Raw genomic sequence first — 23,885 nt, forward strand, 5'->3', positions numbered from 1 at the left:
TAAGGAGATCAGACATGGCGGGCATAGGCGGTGGTTAACCTCCTAAGTGTCCAATAGTCCGTGCACCCCACACGATACGGGTTACTCTTCTGACATCCTGCACTGCGTGTAATTTTATACCATTATTATCCGCATATAACGCTGTTTTTTGGGGGGTTTTTTTGCGGTACGCGGACCTCTCACTGTTGTGGCCTCTCCCGTTGCGGAGCACAGGTTCCGGACGCGCAGGCTCAGCGGCCATGGCTCATGGACCCAGCCGCTCCGCGGCATGTGGGATCTTCCCGGACTGGGGCACGAACCCGCATCCCCTGCATCTGCAGGCGGACCCTCAACCACTGCGCCACCAGGGAAGCCCTATAATGCTGGGGTTTTTTTGTTTGTTTTTTTGTTTTTGTAATGCTGTTTTGACATCTTAAAAACCTTTCTGACTGGGGAGACTTGCCCCTCCATGGGATAGCCAACTCTTAAAGATAGCCAGAAGCATGTCTTTGATTATGCAAACCAGCCAATCCAGAGCCAGACCTCCATCAGATCCTTGCATCTCAAAACAACTAATCATCCCAGGGTCAGGTACCAGGCAACTAGGGACCACTCCTGTAGCCCAAAGCCTGCAAAATGATTCAAAGTAACCAATTCTGAACCATTCACTCTGCCCCGCCTTGCCTCTCTCTAGGAAACCTGCATAGAGGCCATGGCCTAACTTCCCCTTCACTCCTGTCTTCTGTCTTCTGACCACCCTGGAGCTCTCCCACGTGGCCCTGTGTGGCGTACCAGGGCTCCTGTCTCTAGGACCCGTGAGCATAATACACCTTGTTTCTTCGTGAGCTTTTCCCATGTCTCCTCTGTGGCTGACTCATGTGACTGACCATCTCATAAAAGAATACAAAACATATGCACTGATCGAGAAAATACAAAATGATCTAACACTGAGAGTTCAGCAGTTATTTTAAATGAATTTTATTTAATCACAGGTGTATCTATTTATATTTGAAAAATAATAATATATATATGTATGAGTCTGTTTTTTTAAGTTTACTATTGCAAATACATGTGGATTCATGAATCCCTTGCCCAAATCCGAGATTCTTCTGGGATTTGCCATTATCAATTAGGCCAGGTGTGCGTGTATGCATGCCCTTCCCCCTTCCCCCTCATCCTCACCCAAATACACACACTTCTGAAAGAGATGTGCCCCCTTCAGCACACCATCACATCACTTAAAAAAAAAAAAAAAAAAAACCTGATAAAACTGAGGGGGAAAAGCTGATATGCGAAAAACTGATATAAGAAAAACCTATATGATCAAGGTTAAAAGGGGTGACACTCCAAAGAGCACAGAATCTTTAACCCTCTCATCAAACTGCATACACAGCACCTTATCATACATCCTCCCCTATACCCTATTAGCAGCATTTTTTTTATTAACAAGAAGATACAGAAAACCAGTTAATATTTGCCTTTTATGGCACAAATTTAACCTTATTATCTCATTTTCACCCTTTATGTACCCCAATTCCAACCAAATAACTTGCTCACAATTTCCTGATCACAGCCTGGACATGACAACTGCCACACCTATACCCAACTCATTTCCTCTATCTGGAATAAATTCCCTTCCACTTGGGAAAGCCACATCGGTTTTAACATCTCCAACATGTAGTTGTATGAAGAGAAAATTAAACAGTCATTTGGGCCATCCAAATGGCTTATTTCAAGATTTACTGAGGAAGCATTAAAAAAAAAAAAACGAACTGAAATACGTAATTTGATACAGCTGAAGGATTTATTGTATGAACAATTAAGAGCCAGTTACATAAAGTACAGGCAATTTACAACTGATGAATAAGGTATATTTAAAGAGTTTCTTGTTTTGAACCTGGAATACAGACTGGTACTATGCAGCTGCATTCCTAATTTGAGGTAATGTTTCAAGTAAAATTGATTTAAAAATTATGACTCCTGTTCACTGAAAAGTTTCTGAAGTGTTGAGGAGAAAACAATTTTCAAAATTAGACAAGTAAACATTTAATTGAAAGGCAGTTATGAACCTCTCTCCCTATATACAAATTTAGTTACTTGTATTATTATACTTTACAACTTACATGAGTCTTTCTTACATTACTGTTTGAGTATAAATTGATATAAGCTTTCTGGAAGGTAGTTTGGCAATGTTTATCAAAAGGCTTTAATCTACACCTAATATTTTAACTAGTCATACCACTTCTAGGAAATAATCTTAAGGAAATTACCATAATGGACTGACTGGTTGATTACTAAAGTGAAATATGGACTACCTACAATCATTTAAAGTGAATGCTATAAAACATAAATGTTCTGTCTTCAAAAAGATTTCATTTAATTCTTGGATACTTTTAACTATTTCAAATTTGTAGTAAAAACAATGCACATATTCCATATGTAAATACAGAGAGAAAGTAGATGACTAGTTGCAGGGGCTGGGGAGGGAGGAGTGAGGAGTGACTGTGGGTAGAGTTTCTTTTTTAGGTGATGAAAATGTTCTGAAATTAGATCGTAGTGAAGGTGTACAATATTGCAAAACTTTGTGAATACACTAAAAAGCACACTGTACATTTTAAAAGGGTGAATTTTATGGTATGTGAGTCATTTCTCAAAAAATGCACATATTCAAACATTTAAATTTTAACTCTTTGGGGACTCCTACCAAAATATTAATTTATGCTCCCAGAGTAACATCTTTTCACATATATCTTAAATTAGGCCATCCTCTGGCTTCTCTGTATATGGATATGACTGTTTCATACACGTGTTACTGATTAGAAAAGTTTGGGCTCTGAATTAACCTTCTCTTTTTTCATTTGTGCCTGTGCATGGTTCCTTGTGTAAAACTGTGCTCCACCGAAGGAACCAAGCTCCATAAACAAATGCAAGGCACAGCTCAGATGCATCTGTTCAGCATATATTTTCATTAAAATGAAGCAGCTTTATACTAACAGGTGAACATGTAAGAACACACTGGGGTTGTATATTATTATTTTAATGCTTAGTACAACTTTGGCTTACTTTTCTGACTTTACATTTATGACAAACAAGATGGACAAAAGTTTAGATATTATTGCTGACAATACATTGAAACTAACATTTCCGACTATTTTTCCTTCAAAATTCTGGATCATTAATTTAAAAATATTCTGAAACTGCAAGGAAATCTCTAAATGAAACGCTGTTAAGATTTTTAAAACAGCTTTCTTGAGATACAGTTCACAAATAATACAATTCCCCCATTTAAATACACAGTACAATGGTTTTCAGTGTAGTCGCACATATGTGCAACCATCACCACTGTTAATATTTTTCTCATCCCACAGGAAGCCCCATACTTATGAGCAGTCAGTCCCCATTCTCCCTCCCCCAGCCCACAGCAACGACCTATCTTGTTTCTATCCTTACAGCAATCAAATTTTTGGATATTTTATATAAATGGAATCACACCCAATGTGACCTTTTGTGTCTGGCTTATTTTGTGTCTCGGCATGTTTTCGAGGTTCACCCAAGTTGTAGCATGTATCAGAAATTTATTCCTTTTTATTGTTTAATAATATTCCATTATGGACATAACACTTTTTGTCTGTTTATCAGTTGATGAACATTCAGGGTATTTCTACCATTTGGTTATTTAATAATGCTGTTACTGATATAAACATTCATGTACAAATTTTTGTGGGGCCCGGTTTTCCTTTCTCTTAGGTATATACCTAGAAGTGAGACTGCTGGGTCATGTGGTAACTCTACGTTTAGCATCTTGAGGAACTGTCAAACTGCTATCCCAAGAGGCTGTGCCATTTCACATTCCCACCAGCAGCGCACGAGGGTTCTGATTTCTCCACACCCTTGCTAAGACTTATTACCTTGATTTTTTAATTCTAGCCATCTCTCATTGTGGTTCTGATTTGCGTTTCCCTGATGGAAAAGATGTTGGAGCATCTTTCATGTGTTTTTTGGCCATTTGTATATCTTCTTTGGAGAAATGACTATTCAGACCCTTGGTCCATTTTTTAATTGCATTATCTTTTCTTTTTTTAATTTATTTATGGCTGTGTTGGGTCTTCATTGCTGCACGCGGGCCTTCTCTAGCTGAAGCAAGCAGGGGCCACCCCTCGCCGTGGTGCGTGGGCCTCTCATTGTGGTGGCCTCCCCTGCTGCGGAGCACGGGCTCCAGTAGTTGTGGCACGTGTGCTCAGTAGCTGTGGCTTGCAGGCTCTACAGCACAGGCTCAGCAGTTGTGGCACACAGGCCCAGTTGCTCCGTGGCATGTGGGATCCTCCCGGACCATGGCTCGAACCCGTGTCCCCTGCACCGGCAGGCAGACTCCCAACCACTATGCCACCAGGGAAGTCCCTCGAGTTCCTTTTCTATCCTAGAAATGACTCCCTTATTAGGTATATGATTTTCTCCCACTATGTGGGCTGTCTTTTCACTTTCTTCATAGTGCACTGTGAAGTACAATAGCTTTTAACTTTGATGAAATCTAACGTACCTATTTTTTTCTTTTGTTGCTCATGCATTTTTCAGATCAAAGAATCCTTTCCAAATCCAAAGTCATAAAGATTCACCCTATGTTTTCTTCTAAGTTTTATAGTTTCGGTTCCTAAAATGAGATCTTTGATCCATTTTAACTTATAAGGATCAGCTTCACCCTTTTGCATGCGGCTAGCTATCCAGTTGTTCTACCACAGTTTACTGAAAAGGTACTCTTTCCGCATTGAATGGTTTTGGCACTTTTCTCAAAACTCAGTTGATCAAAGGCACATGGATTTCTATCTCAACTCTCAATTCATTCCATTGATCTATATGTCTATAAGTATGAAAGGTAAGTACTGCAAGCTTAAGTGCCAGTACCACACTGTCCTGACTGCTGTTCCTTTGTAGTAGTAAGTTTCGAAATCAGGAAGTGTGAGTCCTCCTATTTTGTTCTCTCTTTTTGAAAGATTGTTTATTGCTATCCTGGTTCTTTTGCAATTCCATATAAATTTTCAAGTCAGCTTATCAATTTCTATAGAGAAATAAGCTGAGATTCTGTGCTGAAACTGTAGATCAACTTGAGGAGTACTGCCACCTTATCAGTATTTCATCTTTTGATCTATGAACATAGGGTATTTTCCCATTTATTTGGATTTTTGATTTCTTTAAATGTTTTGTAGTTTTCAGAGGATGTTTTGCACTTTTTGTTAAATTTATTCTTATTTCATTCTTTTTTTTTAATTGAAGTATCGTTGGCTTACAATATTATATTAGTTTCAGGTGTACAACAGAGTAATTTGGTATTTTTATACATTACACATCACACAAAGTTATTAAAATATTAACTATATTCTTTGTGCTATACATTATATCCTGTGACTTATTTATTTTATACCTGGTACTTTGTACCTCTTAATCCCCTTTACCTATTTTGCTTATCGCCCCACCCAATTCATTGGTTCTCTTTATCTGTTTCATATTTGTTAATTTGTTTTGTTTTTTAGATTCCCATATATAAGTGAAAACATACAGTATCTATCTTTCTTTGTATGGCTTATTTCACTTAGCATAATACCCTCTAGGTTCATCCATGCTGTCACAAATGGCAAGATTTCATTCCTTTTCAGCACTGAGTAATATTCCACTGTGTGGCACATACACACAACATATATATATGTATGTATCTATGTATAAAAATAAACACCATGTTTTCTTTATCCATTCATCTGTTGATGGACACTTAGATTGTTTCCATATCTTGGCTATTGTAAATAATGCTGCAATGAATATTTCTGTGCATATATCTTTTCAAATTATTGTTTTTGTTTTCTTTGGATAAATACCTGGAAGTAGAATTGCTGGATCATATGGTAGTTCTACTTTTTTTTTTTTTTTTAGTATTTATTTATTTATTTGGCTGCTCTGGGTCTTAGTTGCACACGTGGGATCTTCAGCTGCAACACGCAGGCTCTTAGTTGTGGCATGCAAGGTCTTAGTTGCTGCATGCAGGATCTAGTTCACCGACCAGGGATCGAACCCGGGCCCCCGGCATCGGGAGTGTGGAGTCTTGACCACTGGACCGCCGGGGAAGCCCCTGGTAGTTCTTATTTTTAACTTTTGGAGGAACCCCCGCACTGTTCTCCATAGTGGCTGCACCAATTTACATTCCCACCAACCCTTAAATAAATTGCTTAAGAGTTTCCTTTTCTCCACATCCTCACTAACCCTTGCTATTTCTTGTCTTTCTGATGAAAGCCATTCTGACAGGCATGAGGTGATATCTCACTGTGGTTTTGATTTGCATTTCCCTGATGATTAGTGATGTTGAGCACCTTTTCATGTGCCTGTTGGCCATCTGTACGTCTCCTTCGGAAAAATGCCTATTTGCGTCCTCTTTCCATTTGTCAGCCAGATTGTTTGTATCAAAAAAACAAGACCTAAGAATAAATTTATCCAATGGGGTAAAAGACCTGTGCTCTGAAACTATAAGACATTGATGAAAGAAACTGAAGACAACACAAATAAATGGGAAGATATACCATGCTTGCGGACTGGAAGAACTAACGTTGTTAAAATACCCATACTACAAAAAAAAAAAAAAAAAAAAATACCCATACTACCCAAAGCAATCTACAAAGTCAATGCAATCCCTATAAAAATACTAATGGCCTCTTTCACAGAACTAGAACAAATAATCCTAAAATTGGTGTGGAACCACAAAAGACCCCAAATAGCCAAAGCAATCTTGAGAGAAAAGAACAAAGCTGGAGGTACCATACTCCCTGACTTCAAACTATACTACAAAGCTACAGTAATCAAAACAGTATGGTATCAGCACAAACACAGACACACAGATCAATGACAGAATAGAGATCCCCCAAGTAAACCCATGCACATGTGTTCAATTAATCCACGATAAAGGAGGCAAGAATATACAATGGGGAAAAGATAGCATCTTAAACAAATGATAGTAGGAAAACTGAACATCTGCATGCAAAAGGATAAAACTGGACCATTTTTTTTTACACCATATACAAAAATAAACTCAGAATGGATTAAAGACTTAAACGTAAGACCTAAAACCATAAAACTTCTAGAAGAAAACAGACAAGTATGTGATGTGACATTGGCCTTAGCAATATTTTTTTGGATCTGTGTCCTCAGGCAAAGGCAACAAAGGCAAAAATAAACAAATGGGACCACATCAACCTAAAAAGCTTTTGCACAGGAAAGGAAACCATCAACAAAACGGAAAGGCAGCCTACTGAATGGGAGAAGGTATTTGCAAATGATATGTCCAATAAGGGTAATATCCAAAATATATAAAGAACTCATACAACTCAATATTAAAAAAACAAACAACCTCAGGATTTTATTCTTTTTAATGTTACTGTAAATGGAACTGTTTTAATTTCATTTTCAGTTGTTCTAGAGTATAGAAACAACTGATTTCTGTATATTAACCTTGTATCTTGCAACCTTGCTGAACTAATTTATTAGTTCTAATAATTCCTTAGTATTTTCTAAAAAGAGGATCATGTCATCTGTGAATAGTTTTTCTTCTTCCTTTCTGATCTGGATGCCTTTTCTTCTTCTTGCCTAATTGACCCGGCTAGAACCTCTAGCACAATGTTGAATAGAAGTGGCATGACTGGACATCCTGCCTTGTTCCAGATCTTATGGGGAAAGTTTCACCATCAAGTACGATGTTAGCTATGGATTTTCATAAATACCCTTTATCAGGTTGAGGAAGTTCACTTCTATTCCTAGTTCTCTGGGTGTATTATTACTGATACGGTTATTACGTTAATTGAATTTTGAACATCAAACCACCCTGCATTCCTGAGATAATCCCACTTGGTCAGGCTGTATAATTCTTTATATATGTTGCTGGATTCAGTTTGTATTTTGTTTAGGATTTCTGTGTCCATATTCATACGATATATTGGTCTGTGGTCTCCTTTTCCTGAGATGTCTTTGTTGGGTTTTGGTATCAGGGTAATGCTGGCCTCACAGAATGAGTTGAGAAGAATACTGTTAATATTTGCAATTTTTCTCAATGAATGAAAAATTTTATCACACTGTCAAAATAAAATAGAAAAATAAATACCGAAGCTGATCATATGATTGGAAGAGCCATCCACAATCCTGTGCAGACAACACTGTCGGTTGTATGTTCAATATCCACCCCTCCTTCCCTCCTTCCTAAAGCAACCTTTTGTTCAGGTGTCTGGGCAGCCATGTGCTTCAGGGGAGTGTGGGCAGCCTCAGCCCTGAAGAGTGGGCCCTGACTGGTCCAAACCAGTCATAATGGGTCCATCTCTCTTGCCAGAGACTGAGTTAGAAATGGCCACGTAAAACAGGTGTGACGCAAAGTCTGCGGTGGGGCGCCTCATGGGATGGGTTCCTTTAAACTTAAAATGAGACAAAAGGGAAGATAGCCCATTTCGTCCTCTGGAAGCTGTCATGTCTGAATACATGGAACTACTAAAGCCACTGTGCAGCCATGGCATGAGCACAACTCCAACATACTGAAGCTAGCAAAACAGAAAGACAGAAAGAACCTGGGTCAGTAATGACGATACTGAGCTGCTGAATTAACCAAATCTGGAGCCACTCTTTTTTTTTTTTCATTTTCTAGACATGGTTTATTTTAATAAAAATACAGCTGAACATTTATCACAGATTACATGAAACTATACACAATGACATTCTCTCTGCATAGTAATCAACACTGATGTGTGTAACTTGAATTTTTAGATGGATTATTTATAATCCTTTAAAGTGCAATTTATTTAAGGGTTTAAGCAAATCATAGGATAAAGGATCTTTCTAATAAATGAGTAACATTAAAAAGATGATATATTTGGATAAATCTTTGGAAAATCAGAACTGATTCTGCCGGATGCACTTGTGTTGTATAATAACCCACCCCCACAAACGCCAAACATGACTTAATTGCTGAGGATTAAGAAGATCCTCTAACCGGCAAGAGCTTTTTCTGATGTCAACATTTTTCTGTCCGTTCGATACATACTAAAAGGAACTAAGAATCTAGAGTAGTTCCTTTAGCAGCCCTGAGTTCTATAACCACAGTGGAGTTCCTGTTTGAACTTAAGAGACTGTTACGAACTTTCCCCGTTCTACTTGAAGGGAAAATGAAGAACTCAGTTGCTTCTCTGACTCTCAGCGACATAACTATGCTTTGGGCTACAGTGTTAATGTCTAGGATGAAATTAAGGTAGCAATAATGGGAGTTATCTAAGAAATAACCAGAAAATGCTTCAGAATAGAGAAATGAACCATGAGAGGAACATTTCTAGGAGCTGTCTGATGGTATAGGAGGGACTGCAACACGAAGGCCATTCACCGCTGTGACTGTATATTGTCATTGTTTTTTGTCCACTTCCTTCTGTTGGTGGAAATCATTGATTCCAATATGCTGCTGCCACCAAAAGATGACCATTAGAGGAAGAGCAAGACTCCTTCACAAGAGTAACAAAGGAGCAAACTATTTCTTAAGGCAGCAATGCCAGCCTGACTTTATTCTACTTGAAGACTATTTCCCTCTTGAAAAGCCTCTTACATGAGCATCTGCGAAGTCGTATGTGACTGTACTGGCTCAGCAATTATTCATCCAGATAGAGGGTACTTTAGGGGTTGGAGGTGGAAGGAAAAACAAAACAACTTTTCCCTCCGAGTGTAAACACAAAGCTTTAGCCGATCTTAGGAGCGTTATGATCACAGGTTTCGGCTTTCCTCCAAGTTCCTTTTTGGAAATTCTGGATGAAGCTGAGTAAGGCCCCTCGGCTCACGCCATTCACAGCCTGGGGTGGAAGCTGTGTGGGCGCCTCTGTGCTCGCAGGAGGCAAGGGAGCTGCTGGTGGCGGAGGCGCAGGTGGAGGAGGTGGGGGTAACGCGGACATCCCTGCTGTGGAGGGTGGAGTCGGTGATGACGGGGATGTGAGAGGTGAGCTGGCCCCGGATCCTGCTGAATTATTGGAGGTGCTGTATTTTGCTGAATGCTCTTCACTATTTTCAACAGCAGATCGTTTTGACTTCTTTCAAGCTAAGATCCTCTTTTTTCTTTCTTCTTCGGATCCGTGGTGAGACTGAGCTCTCGTCAGTCTTCGATGCTGGTGGATCTGTTTCTGTTCTTCAATTAGCCTCTTTTCTATACATTCTTTGGCAATTCTCAATGCCACTTTTAACTTTGTGGGGATCTTAAACTGTGGCTTTTCGGAAGTAGTTAGCAGAACATCACTGAATAATGGCATCTGTAAGAGCCGGGAGACGGTGGGCATGCCATTTTTACAGGCTTCACAAGACAGCATAGACTCCAACGCAGCCACCACAGCCACAGATGGTGCAGGAGGGAAGGAGTCTACAGGCAGTGAGTCTGGCGGTCGTCCGTAAGTCATTTCATACAGTAAGTGGCCAAAGCAGTGGACGTCCACACCCTCCAATGTATTGATTTTCCTGAATTGTGAGAAATAAGATCGGTAGAAGGAAGGAAGGCCCAGCAAGGAATTCTCAAGGTCCAACAGCTGGCAAGCGTCCCCTTCCAGCATCACGTTGGAAGCATGAAGGTGCCCATAAGGGAATCCCTTGTCACGGAGAAACTTTAGTACCTCTAATATTTGCCACCCATATGTTTTTATTTGCTGAAGTTCAAGGCCTTGAATCTTCTTAGGGTTGCAGTACTTCCTTAGGAATGGCTCTTTTGGTTTTGCCTTGTAGATCAGGTCCTTTAAAGTTCCTTTTTCATTAAACATTCTAATTAGCAATGCTGAGGATTCGTTAGCAACACGATAGATGTAAGGGTGCAAACAGGACGGCAGAAGTTTGATTAGACACTGAAAACCTTTATCTGACAGACGCTTGTCAGGACCAAGGCCAGCCCAGCTTAACACTAGCCGTTCCTTTGGCTGATTTTTAATCTTCACCAAGAAATATTTCTTCCTTATCCTCCAACCTATGTCTTTCAATGGTTCTACCACCTCCCACTTTGGTTCTGATCGGAAGAACACGGAAACCTGTTGTAAGGCAATCTCAGTATAGCTTGCAGAATAGTTGTTTGGATCTAAAAACTTCTTAACCAGCTCACAATTAGACAAGATATGATTTGTGGTGATAACGTTGAGATAGTTCTGAAGACCTTTCTGCCTCTCAGCTATGAACTCACGATCCATGTTACCAATCAATTTTTTGGGAGGAAGAGGTAGACTTAGGCCTGCAATCTGCAAGCTGCTGTTCAGCAAATCAAAGTCACTGTATCTCCTAACCATCTGCCAGCTATTTTCTACAGAAACTCCTCTTTGTACCCGAATGATATATTCCATGTGGGACTGCAGGCTCTGGCTCGCCTCGATGGCTGCTGTCAGTGGCACCGTGTCGTCCAGCAGGACCTTGCCGGCTGGCGGCTTCTCCGTGAAGGCCATCCCGGAACGCCTATCCACCACCGCCTCAGGACCAGGGGCAGGAACCAGAGGTACCAACTCCCGTCGCCCGCCGGGATCTGCCGCCGCCCTGGAGCCACTCTTGAGTCTTCTTGGTAAGCCTTTTGTTTGCAGAAACTGGAATTAGTTTTTTTGCTACCTGCAACTAACAACACTCTATCTGTATAACGAGTGGTGAGCTGGAGTCTGCGCACACTGGCTCAAGACAGAAAGTTCTGCACTTGTCCCAACATCTCGTTCATTGATTTTACATCGAGAGCTTCATATCAACCATGCTAAGAGTAAGGACACTACAGAAACTGGCAAACACCACAACTCAGAGATCCAGTCATTATAAACACTTCCCAGCACGCCACTGGATACAACCCAATTTCAAATTTTCTGTTCATTAAACCAACCATTTTATTCCCATAATGAAGCTATAAATTAGCATTTACCAATGGAATACTGCATATATTTGGGTTTCTAATAAGGCTTTATTTAGAAAAAAAAAACCTCAAGTATCTGAAATACTGCTATAAAATACTCCATATGAAAAATTACTGATAATGTAAATTTAAGTAAGACACAGAAAGAGAGAATATATTTAGATAGACAGATACTAGGATTGTTGAGCTCGACACCAATATGTTCACACTGTCATCTCTGGGTGGTAGAATTACAGATGATTCTTATATTTTTTGCATGACTATTTTTTTCCCTAAATTTTCCATCATGAACATGTATTACCTTAGTAATAAAGAAAAACACAATTTATGCTTTTAAAAGGAAGAAATTTAGTGTTTTTTGTTCATGAACACAAGAAGACACTATTTTTATTTCAGTTGTATCCAGGTAGAGCCTATATAATTCTCTGCAGGTAGGAAGATAGTTCCAGTTTTTAAATCGGATGATTCTGTGCTACTATCTATAGTACAAAGTTATAACCTTGTTCTCTGACACTACCCCCAAGAAGATGTTGCAGACAGAAAATGAATTATAATATGCATTATAAGAAGAGTGCTGAATTCACATAATCATTTTGAAAATAAAATCTAAGCCAAAATCTCTCCCATTTTGAAATACGTATGTGATATGATCCGTGAAACTGCATTAACTCTATTCTTAAAGATAATGAAGTAAAGGAGCATTGGCCATGAGTCAAAAGATTTGGTTTCTAGGTCTAGAGGTCAACCTTATTAGCCTTATGCCTCTGGCAAGCAGCAACCTCTCTGAACCTAAACCTTCACATTTGTTAAATGGGGCTAATACCTACCCATTTCTCTTCACAGTATGAGACAAAGTAGATGAAAGAACTATTAAGTGAAAGATGGTATTATGTGCCACCACTTCATCAGAGACACATCTTAAGTCTTGTAACAATTGTATTTTGTTCCACTCTGATACAAAAGACATCCTTATAACTAGCAATGTATGATGCTAGTTTCCCTGGTAACCAGTTAACTTCCTCACTGCTTTAAAAAGCTTTGTATTAAAAAAAATTTTTCTTTTCTTTGCTGCCTTACTGTATTTGACTTGCCTCAAAAAATACAAGAATGATACCAATAGAGTACTATTACCGCAACACGATACTGGATGGGGAGAGAAAGCTATAGATAATTTTCTGTAAGGGATATTGTTACAAAAGTCCTATAACAAAATACTAGCAAGTAGAACCATTAAAAGAATAATATACCTTAACCAAGTAAGAATCATTCTAGGAATATAACAGTAAGTTAATTTTAGATAATTTAGGATAATTTACCAAATTAGTAGATCAAAGGTGAAAAACTTTAAGCATCTCAAATGCCCCAAAATGCATTTGAATAAAATAAACAACCATTCCCAAATAAATACTCCCAATGAAGTAAAGATAAAAGGGCAAAGTTATCATTATTTGCAAGTGATTATGAAATAAACAAGAAAAGGTACTGAAAAACTACTAGAAAATTCAGTATGTAGCTGACGACAAAATTAACATACAAAAATCAATAGTTTGTCTATTTACAAACAGAAACCATAATGAGAGAAAAGATTCCATTTACAACTGCAACCAAAGAGAAGTAAACCTGAGTATAAACAACAAAAATGATAATGGACTCTAGTTTTCATCTCTATTGAGGGATCTCAAAAAAGACTAGAATAGGAAGATTCAGTATTAGGATGAGAGCAGCTGTATCAGTCAGGCTCCTGGTAGGAAAACTGATGACACACTTCAAGGAGTAACTGAGGAGAAATTCATGAAAGAACTATTTACTAAGGACTGGGCAGGGTGAAGCTCCCAGAGGGTAGCAACAGCAGCAGGAAGCTGTTACCACCGTGACTTCCAGACCCTAGGGAGAACTCTGACTATGGGCAAGGAAACATCAGGCAGAAGGTGAGCCTTCGGGAGACAAACGGTGCTAAGAGGGTGACAGGCTGGGAAATACACACTAACCTCTCTTCCCTCCCACCCTCCCATCTCCTACCAGTCCTGCCAAGTCCAACAAGAAGCCAGTGGCAAGACAGCCCTGATGAGGCCGTCCATAAAGGTCAGCCCCCTGAAGCGCAGAGCAAGAGGGAGGGAGTGAACACACTGAAAGCGCAGAAAGAACATCCAGCGCAGCAGCTGGTCTCTTCTGACTGTTTACTCTCTGCCAGGCGCTGCTCTAACCACTTTATTTGCATTAATTCTAATAATGCCAGTTTGCCCAAACAACAAATTCCAACAATCCCAGTAAAAACACCCATAGGATATTTTACAGGTAGTGAGAGGGGAGTTTTTGACTAATGATAAATTCTTCTAGGATAATAACCATGCATGCACAATCAGGTAGGAGAGAAAAGAGGGGAGAATAGTCCTATTACATATTTTAAAATATTATTAAGCTGTAATTAAAACAGTTTAATCCTGGCACATGAATATGCTCACTGAAACACAACAGAGCCCAGCGATAGACCAGACACAACAACTTCACACACGATAAAGGCGGCATTTCAAATACATGGGGGAAAAGGTGTGTAAGTTGATAAACGATTTAGGGGAAACTGGATAGTAAGGAGAGGAAAAAAGCTGGATTTCTGCCTTACTCCTTACACCACAATAAATTCCAGAGATGAAGCAAAGATCAAAACATGAAAAACAAACTGTGGGGGCTTCCCTGGTGGTGCAGTGGTTGAGAGTCCACCTGCCGATGCAGGGGACGCAGGTTCGTGCCCCGGTCCGGGAAGATCCCACATGCCGCGGAGCGGCTAGGCCCGTGAGCCATGGCCGCTGAACCTGCGCGTCCAGAGCCTGTGCTCCGCAACGGGAGAGACTGCAGCAGTGAGAGGCCCACGTACCACAAAAAACCAAAACAAACTGTGTTAATAGAATTATCGAAAGAATAATGTAAAAGACTGTAGAATACATGAAAGACCTATTACCTTGAGGCACAGCAGATAAGACTCTACGACATAGAACCAGAAGCCTTAAAAGGGGAAAGATTATACATTTCACTAAATAAAACTACCACACACAAAAAATTACCATAAAAAGTAAAAAATTCGATAAAATATTAGTAATATTATAAAACGAATTTATTTCCCTAATGGTGGAAAATTACTCTTATGATACAAGAAGATATTTTACATATTATTTTAAAATATAAATGCGATTCAAATAAAAATATGCATAGTATCACTTATAACTAAAGAGAAGCGAAACAGACCTAATGAGACACCTTTTTATTTTAACCCATCACGCTATCAAGGACAAAAACATTGATGATACCTCACTGCCAGTGAGGGTGTGGAGATGACAGAAGAAAGAAACAGCTGGAATTCTGCATTATTCAAACTCTCACCATCTAACTCAGGGACCAGAGTATGATCAGTTTTCAGATGGACCCCTCACTGTCCAGGCTGTCCCGACTCTGGCCATCCAAATCTCAGGAACTAAACAGAGTTCAGTAACACCTCATCTTTCACTATTTGAACTCATTGTACAAACTCTCACTATGCTAACTTAAGAAAAGATCTGGGCAACAAGGAATACACTGTGAAGTATACACAGTTTTGCAGTGAGAATGTCAATTGATGTAACCCTTTTGGAGCTAGCAAAATTGTAAATGCATGTAGCTTTCGACCCAAAGTTCTTCCCCTCCCAGAAATGTATACCATGGACATACGTTGGAATGTAAAGATATGTGCACAGGACATTCACTGCAGCACTGTTTATAAGAGGCACAAAAAAATACTGTTAGCCTAAATATCTTTTTTTTTTTTTTTTGGGTGCACCAACGTGGTCTGCGGGATCTTAGTTCCCCCACCAGGGACTAAACCCAGGCCCCTGCAGTGAAAGCGCTGAGTCCTAACCACTGGACTGCCAGGGAATTCGCTAGCCTAAATATCTTAATTGACAGGGACCTAAGTTAAAGTACATCCATGTACTACAATTCATGAGTTCCTAGTCTTCTGGAGATGACTGATACTGGGAAAAGGCCACTTAGTGAACTCTCTCAAGCTAAGCACCAAAATGTAATTATAAAATTGAAAATGATAACTGATTTTCAAGATTTTGACATGAAAAATAACAAATATAAAAACAAGTTTAAGTTATAGTTAACAAGATGTAAGTTATAATTTTAACTATGCACAAATTCTAAGAATAAAAAACAGAATTGTGTTGACTTTATTTTTTAGTGTAAGCTTTTCAACAAAATTGTATGATAACATAATATAATATATCCTTCATGTTTTTTTCTCAATCACAATGATCATCTTTTCAAAAATACTGAATGGCTTCATCCATTTTTCCTAAGGGTCTCTCTCTAATCATTTGCATCAAAAGTCACTGCAATCGAATCAGGCTCCCTTAAAAAACAGCTAGCATGTTATTACGACCCAGCAATCCCACTACTGGGCATATACCCTGAGAAAACCGTAATTCAAAAAGAGTCATGTACCACAATGTTCATTGCAGCTCTATTTACAATAGCCAGGACATGGAAGCAACCTAAGTGTGCATCGACAGATGAAGGGATAAAGAAGATGTGGTACATATATACAATGGAATATTACTCAGCCATAAAAAAAAAAAACGAAATTGAGTTATCTGTAATGAGGTGGATGGACCTAGAGTCTGTCATACAGAGTGAAGTAAGTCAGAAAGAGAAAGACAAATACTGTATGCTAACACATATATATGGAATCTAAAAAAAAAAGAAAACAAGGTTCTGAAGAACCTAGGGGCAGGACAGGAATAAAGACGCAGACGTAGAGAATGGACTTGAGGACACGTGGAGGGGGAGGGGGAAGGGTAAGTTCGGACGAAGTGAGAGAGTGGCATGGACTTATATACACTACCAAATGTAAAATAGATAGCTAGTGGGAAGCAGCCACACAGCACAGGGAGATCAGCTCAGTGCTCTGTGACCACCTAGAGGGGTGGGATAGGGAGGGTAGGAGCGAGACGCAAGAGGGAGGAGATATGGGGATATATGTATATGTATAGCTGATTCACTTCGTTATAAAGCAGAAACTAACACACCATTGTAAAGCAATCATACTCCAATAAAGATGTTAAAAAAATAAAAATAAAGACATCTAGTATGTTATCATCTTAGATCTTCAGTTGGCAGTCTGTCAATAGTGTTGAATCTTTTAATGTCACACCCATGAATTTTATGAAAACCTGCATACTTTTTGTAAGATAAGCAATTTCATTTTGCAGCTGATTTTATTGTATTTGACCAATAAAAATACTAATAATGCATCAGGAACAATACTTAAGTGGGAACAAATTTTAAAAGTGGTGCTTTATTACTAAATTTTTTTCTTCCAATAACCAATCTAGTAACATACATACTAAGTGGTCTCTAAGAGAATGACATACCTACTGTACTGATGCTCGAGATTTGTGTATTTACGGAACAACGTTTATTATGATCCCATGTGTTTAAAAAAGATTTTCCTATGTATACTTGTAATACATATCAAGGTGTTTATGTGACCAAATTTGCAAAATTGCCCCACTGCCCCAAGTGTTTCTGACGAGAAGGCAGCCACTGATCATACCCATGATCCTCTGTATGCAATGAGTGCTTTTTCCTCTTGCTTCAAGAAACTATAAACACTACTTACCTCTGGGGAACTGGGAAGGAAAGGTTTCCTTAACTGCATTCTATACCCTTCTGAATTTTTTAATTTTACCACAAGGAGGTATTACTTTTACAATAATGATGGTGGTGATGATGATGCTATAACTAAGCTTTAAATCAAGTACCTAGTAATGATATAGAAAATCTGTGATTCCAGCTCCCAGGAGTTTAAACTAAGTCCTAACTTAGAAATCTCAAATGCTACTTAATGAAAAGCCTTTCAAAAGACATTCTTATGCAATACTTGATTACCCTAATAGTTTTTTTCCGAATGTGTTACTTCAGAGAGCAAACTTTTTATTCCGTTATCCTTTAAACAGGAATGAGTTTTAATGGAACGAAGTTTAATGTGACAATGAATCAAAAAATTCACTGATATGTTTTAGATCCCACATTGCAACTAACTTCTCAGAAACTACCATTTCTTGAGTTCTGGTTCATATCAAAGGAAAATATCCGCAATTACAAGGACAGGCTACGACAGTACCCCTCTCTTTTCCAACGAACGGGGCCAGCTTTTCTTCATGTACTTCAGCCAAAGCAACAAGTTCCAAGCAGACTGTCTGCTATTAAGCCAAAACTAATGAGATTTGCAAAGTGTAAATCAATGCCACTCTCCTCATTAACTTTTTTGCTTTGGAAAATACAGATTTTTTTCCATTAAAAAACATTACGTTAACATGCAATTGGTAGTACAGTTATCTTTAAATGAACAGTATTTGAATTCTTCTATTTTATTTTCTAATACAAAAACATATCAATAGATGAAACCCATATAAACAAAAGCTCTTTGGAGTCTTCAACAATTTTTTAGAGTGGAAAGGGGTCCTGAAACCAAAACTTTTGAGATCGTACAGACCAAAAGGCAAACAGCTGGGAACAATTTGTGTACAACTGGGATGGATGAATTATAACATGGTGGAGGTGGGGGGGGGAATGAAATGTTACAGGTACTTAATTTGTTTTTAGATACAATTCAATGCCTTTTTAAAAAGTTAAGCAATGGGAAAAAAATGTATTTCAAGTTTTCATATTAACCTACATATTTAGATTTCCAGTGTCTTCATTTCATCCTGTGGATCTGAGTTACCATCTGGTGTCATTTCCTGACAACCTTAAGAACTTCTCATGTTTCTTGTAAGGTAGGTCTGCTTGCCACAAATTCTCTCAGTCTCTGCACAGGAATGTATTTCACCCTCGTTTCTGAATGATAGCTTTGCTAAATACAGAATTATTCACAGACAGCTTTTTCTCTTTCAGCACTTCAGGTGTGCGACCCCACTGCCCCAAGTGTTTCTGACGAGAAGGCAGCCACTGATCATACCCATGATCCTCTGTATGCAATGAGTGCTTTTCCTCTTGCTGATCTCAAGGTTTTCTCTTGCCTTTCAACAAGATTGTCTATGTTGTGTCTAGGCACAGGTCTCATATTTATCCTACTAAGATTCACTGAGCTTCTGGATGTGAAGTTTAAAGTTTTTCATCAAATTTGGAAAGCTTCCCAAAAGGCTATTTTCCGCACCTTTCTCTCTCCTTCTGAGACTCCCATTAAGCCTACGTTGTATGCTTGACCCTGAGGCTCTGTTCATTTTCCTCCAATCATTTTTCTCTGTTTTTCAGATTGAATCATATCTACTGGTCTGTCTTTAAATTCACTGATTCTTTTTATTAGCATCTCAAAACTGCTGTTGAGACCCTCTAGTGAATTTTTCATTTCAAGTGTTGTAGTCTTCAAGTCTAGATTTTTTTTTTTTTTTTTTTTTTTTTTTTGTACGCAGGCCTCTCACTGCTGTGGCCTCTCTGGCTGCGGAGCACAGGCTCCGGACACGCAGGCTCAGCGGCCATGGCTCACGGGCCTAGCCGCTCCGCGGCATGTGGGATCTTCCCGGACCGGGGCACAAACCTGTGTCCCCTGCATCGGCAGGTGGACTCTCAACCACTGCGCCACCAGGGAAGCCCAGAGACACTTTTTTTTGACTGCTCCTTTTTCCTGTGCATTAGTCACACTTTTTTCCTGTTTCCTTCCGTGGCTTGTAATTTTGTTGTTGTTAAACCTATGGATTTTATATAATATAATACAGCAACTCTGAATTCTGATTCTTTTCCCCCTAATAGGTATTGTTGCTGTCTTACTTTTGTTTCTGTCTGGTATCATGTCTGGGCTAAATATGTGAACTCTGTCTCCCTGTGATATGCCACCACTGATGTCTCTGCTCAGTCTTGTTTTAAATGTATCTTTTTATTTTTAAGCCTGACTTCCTCAGGGCTTGCAGCTTTGCATAATTTCACGGTCAACTTGTAACTGGACAGAGGTTATGCTCAAACACCTTGAGCCAGTGAGGCTCCCACCTCTGCTGATGGGTATGTGCATGGGTAGGGGAGCGCCTGTGAAATTCAGTCTGTTTTCCAGTTTGCCCCAGGTTTATCTTTCCTCAGGCCCTTTCACATCTCCCAGGTGCATGCATGGAACTCCAGGGTCAGTCTAAAGTACGTGAATACCATGGGCCTGCTCAGATCTTCTCTGTGCTTATGCTCAGCCTCATCCAGGAATACGTGTGCCCCAAACAGTACTGCGGTCTGCTATATGAGCGGAGCCACTGGCCCTCCCATGCCCCTCTGAAATCCCCACCCACAGAAAATACCACTGAGCATCAGCTGCCACTCCAAAGAGCTGAGCCCTCTTCAAGGTGAGGGCTTCACAGCCTGCTTCTTGCAGGCAGAACCTCATGCCAACCGAGCTGGGAGAGAGTAGGGTGGAATGTGTAGCCCCAGCCAAGAATGCCAGAGATTCCCATTTTTCTTACTCCAAGCTCAACAGCATTACACTTTTCAAAGCTTTATGCAATTGGCCTTTCGTCAGTCTCCAGACCAATGAAATGGTTGCTTTACAAAAGTAATGTAGAAATAAATATTCTATTCAAATGTTCGTACTCTTTGGACCAGTAATCCCAGTTCTATAAAAACCACCCCCGGGAAGCCCACAATGTGGAGAAAGCTGTGCACAGCACGTTCCTACTGTGTTATTTCTCCCTCCCAGCCTCCTGTGAGGCTAAGTGGAGCCATGTAGTTCTCACCAATGCGACAAGAGTGGGGGAGATGCCACAGCTTCCTGCCCACCTCCTCGATGTAAACTGCCCTGACATTCCTCTCTTTCCCGTCCCCACAGACTGGCAGCAACTCACAGACAACCGTGACAAATGAAATCCCTGTATTACTTCAAGGAATGGAATCACTTCACCAGCCTGCATCTATTTTCAGGCGACTGTATGACAACTAAATAAAAAGGTATCTTATTACTGAGTAACATTACAAATCCACATTTTAAAAAGTAACATATTCTAAAAAGCTACAAAATTAAATGTACCCATTCATCACAACTACCTTAAAATACATATAAAAACATGGCAACTGCATAAAAATAATAATGCTATAATGGTAGAATTATGGATGATTATTCCTTTCAAACTTTCAATAATATTAAGTTAGTCTGATAATTTAAAAAGTTGAAATTGTTGAATTAAATCTGCTTTGAGACATTTTCCATTCTGTTTTAAGACTGTCTTAAAAATGGTTTCAAAACAGAATTCAATCCTGTCTTAAAAATGGTTTCAAAACAGAATTCAATCCTGTAAATTTTTTGAATCCTTTAAATTCAAAAAATTTAAAGGATTTTTTAAAAAGTAAATTTTCCCTATTTTTTATTTATTTTTAATTTTTCAGCCATGACACATGTGGGATCTTAGTTCCCTGATCAGGGATCGAACCCGTGCCCCGTGCACTGAAAGCGTGGAGTATTAACCACTGGACTGCCAGGGAAGCCCCAGATTTAAAGGATTTTTATCCTATCCACTTTCATAGTGGTATAAAGCATGGATCCTCTGGCCAATGTTCACATCCAAGGTACCTGGTCTGCAACCCTGCCATTGTGTTCTTTCTTTAACAATACATAATTATTTACCCATGTTCCTCTAGGGTACTAGCTAACAGCCTTACCCAAACAAGACTGGCTTCACATAACTAAACTATTTCTACTTTGTAAAAAACAAACACACACACAAAAACAACAACAAAAAACCCTTTTGCTTCATCTTTCACATTTGTATTTCTTCGAGGAAACAAAGTCTAGTCTCCATGCGTGCAAGGGGATATACAGAACCTGAACCAACAAGAAGCTTTATGCCTTTTCTCACCAGCAACTTCCCTCAACCCAAAAAAATCTTTCTGGAGAAGGACAAGAGCTGGCCCCACTATGAAAAGCATAGCTTTTAAGACTGAAGTCCCTACACCCCAGAACTGAGAAACTGAAACAGCCAAGCCCAAAGAAAGCAAAACAGAGCTGCTAAAAACTCTGTCGTCCTCTCATTTTTCAAACTACAGTAGTCAGCAGTCCCCTCTTAGTTCAGGTTCCGCACTCCACGGCTTCAGTTACCCCCGGTTAACCGCAGTTCGAAAAATATTAAATGGAAAATTCCAGAAATAAACAATACAGAAGTTTGAAAATGTGCACCCCTCTGAACAGCATGATGAAATCTTGAACTGTCCCACCTGGGACATGAACCATCCCTTTGTCCAGCGTATCCTGCCCATTAGTTACTTAGTAGCCATCTCAGTTATCAGAACAACACCGTGTCTCAATGCTTGTATTCAAGTAACCCTTATCTTACTTAATAATTATTCACTTAATAAAGCTTCCAAGTGCAAAAGTAGTGATGCTGGTGACTCATATGCCAAAGAGAGGCCGTAAAGTACTTCCTTTAAGTGAAAAGGTGAAAGTTCTTGACTTAAAAAAAAATTGTATGCTGGGGTTGCTAAGATCTATGGTAAGAACAACTCTTCTATCTGCGAAATTGTGAAGGAAAAAGAAATTTGTGCTAGTTTTGCTGTCACACCTCAAACTGCAAAAGTTATGGCCACAGTACATTTTAAGTGCTTAGTTAAGATGGAAAAGGCATTAGATTTGTACACTAAGATTTTGAGAGAGACACATCCACTTAACTTTTACTACAGTGTATTATTATAATTGTTCTATATAATTGTTCTGTAATTGTTCTATTTTATTATTGTTGTTAATCTCTTACTGTGCCTAATATTTTTTTAAATTTATTTATTTATGGCTGTGCTGGGTCTTCGTTTCTGTGCGAGGGCTTTCTCTAGTTGTGGCAAGCAGGGGCCACTCTTCATCGTGGTGCGCGGGCCTCTCACTATCGCGGCCTCTGTTGTTGCAAGGCACAGGCTCCAGACGCGCAGGCTCAGTAGTTGTGGCTTACAGGCCTAGTTGCTCTGCAGCATGTGGGATCCTCCCAGACCAGGGCTCGAACCCATGTCCCCTGCATTAGCAGGCAGATTCTCAACCACTGCGCCACCAGGCAAGCCCACTGTGCCTAATTTTTAAGTTAAACTTTATCACACGTGTGTACAGGAAAAAACAGAGTATGTACAGGGTTTGGTACCATCCACAGTTTCAGGCATCTCCTGTGGGTCTTGGGACATATTCCCCGCAGACAAGGGGGGGGTCTACTATATACAATCTCTCTAAAAATGCAGCTAACTTATACCGGTATCTCGGTATTTCCAAGCCTAATAAGTAAACAAGGTTTGAATAAGGGAAATGTACAGAACCCCATAAAATGTAACAACAAATGTGTCTAATTATAGAAAAAAGAGGTGGCCTTGACACCCTCTAACAAGACGTACTATAAAATATCATTATTTCTAGAGCCACGCTGTCCAGTGAATCAGTAGCCACTGTGGCTACAGAGTGCTTGAAATGGTGCTGGTCAGAACCGAGATGTGTGCTCCAAAAATACATAAAATTTACCACTAACATCTTTTTTGTATTGATTACATGTTAAATTAATAATATTTAGGATAGAGTTGGTTAAATAACATACATTAAAACTAAGTTCACCTGTTTCATTTTACTGTTTTAAATGTGGCTACAGGAAAGTTTTAAACGACATACATGGCTCACACTGTATTTCTACTGGGCATCACTGGTGTTATACCTGAACCAACCAGTCTAGTTTCTAACAAGAAAAATTTTATAACCATTTTCTTTTGGCTAAGCGTTCTCTAGTTCCACACTTATATGCTAAAGAATAAAGAGGGTGGGCTTCCCTGGTGGCGCAGTGGTTGGGAATCTGCCTGCCAATGCAGGGTACACGGGTTCGGGCCCTGGTCCAGGAAGATCGCACATGCCGCGGAGCGACTGGGCCCGTGCGCCACAACTACTGAAGCCCGTGCACCTGGAGCCTGTGCTCTGCAACAAGAGAAGCCACGGCAATGAGAAGCCCGCGCACCGGAACGAAGAGTAGCCCCTGCTCGCCGC

At 39.6% G+C, this 23,885-nt stretch overlaps 1 protein-coding gene and 1 pseudogene across 2 annotated transcripts in view; both read right to left on the minus strand.

The window, feature by feature from the left end:
* Nucleotides 1-23,885, minus strand: part of PDE7A (phosphodiesterase 7A) — a 115,652-nt gene that overhangs the window by 69,834 nt on the left and 21,933 nt on the right. The window lies entirely within an intron of this gene.
* LOC112398162 (PX domain-containing protein kinase-like protein pseudogene) lies at nucleotides 9,191-11,917 on the minus strand (annotated as a pseudogene).

Source organism: Neophocaena asiaeorientalis, unplaced genomic scaffold (assembly GCF_003031525.2).
Source record: "Neophocaena asiaeorientalis asiaeorientalis breed wild unplaced genomic scaffold, Neophocaena_asiaeorientalis_V1.1 scaffold226, whole genome shotgun sequence".
In the NCBI taxonomy this organism is placed as follows: domain Eukaryota; kingdom Metazoa; phylum Chordata; class Mammalia; order Artiodactyla; family Phocoenidae; genus Neophocaena; species Neophocaena asiaeorientalis.